Below are 5,000 nucleotides of genomic sequence, written 5' to 3' on the forward strand. Positions count from 1 at the left end.
AGGACTGCCGAGCACAAAAAGGATGGATCCTTAACATTCAGAAGGCCATCAGGTGGGTAGGCATTATGAAGAAACAAGGATTTGGCATGTAGCAAACGATCTTGGAACCAATTTGAAGGGAGAAAGACAGGTTCAAGTCAAACACTAGCCCACTATTTAGGTGCGAATAGTGTTTGCTGTCTTTGCACGAAACCAAATTCGTACTTTGACTTTTGTTCTGTGGTGTGTCTGTCCCCGACCACCGACCAGAGCACCTTACGGCAGCGGATCAGATTCTCTATATTTAAACCCTCTCGTTAGCCGTAATCGAAGGTAAGCACGGTCATTGCTGGCCCTGTGGTGGGTATGCGAGCGTTATGCAGTTTTTGGTAACACATTTCTCGCCAGTCATCAGGCTTATTCATTTGTGCAGCTGGATAAAACAGGCGCTTCATCGATGCCTGTTGGTCTTAAACTTGTTGGTAAAAACAAACAATAAAACTTGGAAAAGAGAAAATATATCCATCCAGACGGCACTTGGTTCATAGCGCGCGGCGCTGTACCGAGAGTACGTCCTTCATGTGTGTGAGTTGGGCGCACATGGAGAGTGCTGGTGTGGTCGGTCTAGTTCGTATTTAGACAATTGTCAACGTGTTACGGGTGCGCGCGTGCATTGACCCGCGGCAACCGTGTGCTGCGCTGCTTTACAACCCATCCACCTTATTTGCCCGAGGTTCTCTCTTCTCCACCCACTAGAAAGGAAAGCTAGTTAATCGGGGCTGCGTGTACGCGGCGCACGCGCGCAAGAGTTGGCCAGTAACAGGATCGCAACAGTCTCAAGTATAAGCTAGCTTAAGCTTATAAATGGACCTAGGTCGTGCCCATGCGCAATCTACAAGACAGCATGCATTCAGATCCAGAGTGCGATATCTTGAACCAGGAACCAGACCAGCAAAAGAGTACTGGGCCGGTCTCCACTTTAGCGCAGCTCCAACATCTGTAAATGATATTAAACGTTAATGCAGCAGCTAAAATTGCACCGGATTTAAAGATTTGTTTTCTGCCTTTTTACTTAATCACAGCGATAACATTCCAGCACCAACACCAGTGCAATGTGGTGAGGAAATCGCATTAACCGCAATCCCCGACGACACAGTTGAGCTTAGAAACAACAAAGGCAACGTATTCTAATGTTCCATTTGCATTGAGCTTAGAAAGCTATTTGCTATCTCTGTCGCAATCCCTCCGCGGTTCCCCTCTCCCAAATCACCAGCCACAACCCTGTACACGAACGTTCTTTTCACGTCTGTCGCCATGGCTCTTTAAGATTATGTTCGTAATTGCATCTCCTCCAGCATGAAGGGAGGGGTGTTGGGGATGCATTTTCCATCGCTGCTGCTGCTGCTGCTGCTGATGCAATGCGATGATGCCCTGATGCGACACAACGGCACTAATCGGTACACAACTACATAATAGCGGCTGCTGCAGCAACACAACCAACAACGAATGGCCCTCTCGCCATTACGCAGCAGCGAACGCAAGGGGGGCCGTCTATAGCAACCAACCCAGGGCGCGCCCAAGGGAGAGAGACAGAGGGGTGTCGTGACATGATGAACTATATCCCCCTAAACAATGGCTTGGCCGATGCTGCTGTTAGTCCGTTTCTTATCACGTTGCGCACAGTAGAAATCATACGACGATGGCCACTGGTACCTTTTTGTGGGCATGTTGGTGCATTATGGACCTTGTCTAAAATAATGTCGAATAAAGGGAAGCTGCAAGACGATCAATCGAGCTACAAGAAGGGAAGGGAAGTAAGATTCAAGGCCTCGACAATAATTATGTTGAGAGTGACTCAAGTTTTTAACTTTCCTCTGGCGTTTTCCCAGATTCTATTGATTTATATCCTCATCTCATCCATCCTTTTTGTTCTACTGTTTAATCCAGCATATTTTGTAGTTTCCTTACTAAATTTAGCCTTGATATAATATTTGTCAACGTTTTGTTTGTTGTAGAACATGCTAGCCATTGGATCGTTTGGAGGAAAAGATAATCATTCAGCGATTCGACACCAATGCCCACACACAAAAAAAATGGACTAGGCGCCAGACGGACCCCGCCCCCAGATAGTTCGAGGTTGCAAAAGAACGGAAGCGCTCCGGTTCGGGCGGCGAGCCGGTGCAGCAGGAACCACGCCGGTCATGGAAGGCGGGGCAGTGCGTTTCCGGCACCGGGGGAGCCCCTCATTCCATTCTGATATGATATGAAGGGCATTATCGAGCAAATCTATAACCCCCGTGCGTGAGGATCCATGGAGCATGATAGTACCGCCATCTAGTGCGAGAAATGCGCAACACTCGAACGTCATTCGGAGTGTCAGATGCAGCATGGCGTGGATGGAATGGAGCACTACCGACACATGCGGTGCGCGCCGGATGGTCGTCTTCTTGCTTGGGAGCTACTACTAAGGATGATGTAAACAATTCCGCATGGGGCCTCGCACCCTTTCACTTCTTTCTTTTTTTACTTTTGCGCAACATAACGCAATTCGACGCCGAAAGAACACGCTAATCGCATCGCAGAACGGCGAACGACTAGACACCCTTTTTTGGGGGATTAAATTTGCAAACGAATTAACGAAAGTGGTTCCTCCCATCCATATGAACAACCCGTCGTCCGAGGGGACGACGACGCACATCCTATGACCAATCCGTAGTGGTTTTGCTTTTCTTGTGGCGCATCCATGGTGTGGGGCTTCTGTGCGCCCCCTTCAGTATTATTCCTGGCTTACTGGGGCAAACTAACCTATGGACTCGACCACCACACTACGCTCACCGTTCGAAGGGCGAGAGTCGTTGCTATTCCAACATGCACCACCGTCGTCGTGGTCGTCGACGTCGTTGAACTGTTTTTTTCTTCTTTTTAATGATTTAATGAATGCTATCCGCGCCAGCAGAGGTGGAGGGGGAACTGAGCTGCATTGGTGGGAAGGTCGTTCCTGGGAATCGCTTTTCGTTTGCTTTCAGTGCATAACATACTATTTCATTTTTAAGGCAACTCTTCTACTGAAGGAGCTGCAGCTCTGCGTTTAGCGACGTACTAGATTATTCTCTTTGCTGGGCATCAACTGGGCAAGCTGCTCAAGGCACGCCTGATGGAAAATCAATTAGAAATAGCTGGATGATCCCGGGGACCCACCATGATGGTTTGGCTCACGGATGCGTCATTAGATTATCGTCGTTCGTCCGCATTCTTGGTGGTGGGGCGCCGTACGACGAACGGATTGCCTCCCCACAAAAAATTGCATTCCCTACAAAAATTGGAGAAATCGATCAGGGTAGGAGCTGGGGTTAGAAGAAGGGGTGGTGGACGAACATGAGGCGAATGAGCGAAAACGGCTTTTGGAAAGAGATGGACAGCGAGAGCGCCAGAGAGGCCCCATCGAAGAGACAAGCAGCAGCACCAGGCAACCAGCCAGCCAGCCGCATAGCATAGTGCCAGAGACCGCACACAGCACCGCGAAGGGAGCAAAGAGATACCAAGTCCATTTTTTTTTTCTATGCTGCTGGTGTAGTGTGTACTGCTGCAAAGGAACGTACGTTTGTCGTCTTCAGCCATTCGCCGCATGAAGAGCTTTCACCAACACGAACACACGGAGGTCGCCGCACACTCCCACAGGCTCGCACAGTTGTCGCATCGCCCAATGACTTTGCGGAATGTAAAACGCACACCAGCACGTGCATTTTCGTTGTTCCATCAATTAGATTTCGATTGCCAGCGGGCTCTCCTCGTTGCTTTTCACCAAAAAACCAGGCAACCAACCGTCCAGCAGCAGCATTCAGCGGATTCAACCGAACTCCGATTATGCACATCCTAAAGGGGTGGGGGGCAAATTGCTTCGTGTGGCTGCACCAGGCACCAGGAGCCTGCGGGGTGCGACTACTTCGATGCAGAGAAGATGATCTAATTGCCCTGGCGTATTTAGAAGTAAGGTTAGGGGTGAATGCAGCCCAAATCTCGACCGACTTTAACCCATTTCTTCACCTGGCCGTCATCGCGTTTTACTTATTTTGTACAACGAATTTTCTGGGCATTTTTGGGGAAAAAAGTGCACAAAGTCCTCTTCCTTCATGGCTGCCCTTTTTCTCTTTTGAATTGAGCAGCGCCAGCGAAGAAAAAAAAAGCGAAGCACTTTCACGTTTTCTCTTCATTTGCAGCAGCAGTGGGGTTGGAACGCACGACAGTTTCGCCACAGCCGGGCACAGGCAGCCCTTGGTGGTGTTCGTGAGCGTTCGGCACAATCCGTACGTACACGGTGCCGAGGCCGCCTGTAAAATGTCATTTGTGCTGGGCTCTTCAAAGAACGCAACTTCCTTTCTACACTCTCTGCAGCAGCAAAATCCATGCTCTTCATGCAATGCACGCCGCAGCGGCTGAATCCACGATCGGTGGCCACGGTGACACAGTTAATCCTCATTAATCGCTCCCAGTACTACGCAAACCATCGCGTCGGCTTCAAGGTCCTCAAATTCGCGATTTTAAGTTGATCGAAGAGCACTACACCGCAAAGAGAACGGACGGGGCGGAACGGAAACGAGACACGAGGCGGCAATGAGAAGTGGAGAAGAAAAGGGAGAGAGAAAAAAAACGTTCACACTATGAAATCACTCGTTCGAATTGGTCGTACGCACACGCACACCGTCACACGAAACACTTCACACACTATTTCTCACTAATTCCAGCGGCCGCAAACGCCGTGGGCCAGTGCACGGATCGAATAATTTCGTCCCCGTGCGCACATACGTACGTATACGCGCCTGCCCGCACACAACGGCGCGTCCGTGTGTTTGTGCGTGTTGGTGCGCGCGGCGAACTTTTTCCAACTTTGACAACTCCTCCCTTCCAGGGCCGAGAGTTGCTGCTGCTGCTACAGCTCCACACACTATCCACATGCTGCGACCGCGACCGCGACCGCGCTCTGCCTTTATCCACATATTCGATCCGCTTTTACCTCGTCGTCA

General features: G+C 50.0%; 1 protein-coding gene across 4 annotated transcripts in view; it reads right to left on the reverse strand.

Moving 5' to 3' along the window:
* LOC126569883 (ankyrin repeat and KH domain-containing protein mask) overlaps positions 1-5,000 on the reverse strand; it is a 25,713-nt gene that overhangs the window by 17,498 nt on the left and 3,215 nt on the right. The window lies entirely within an intron of this gene.

This window comes from Anopheles aquasalis, chromosome 2 (genome assembly GCF_943734665.1).
Source record: "Anopheles aquasalis chromosome 2, idAnoAquaMG_Q_19, whole genome shotgun sequence".
NCBI lineage: Eukaryota > Metazoa > Arthropoda > Insecta > Diptera > Culicidae > Anopheles > Anopheles aquasalis.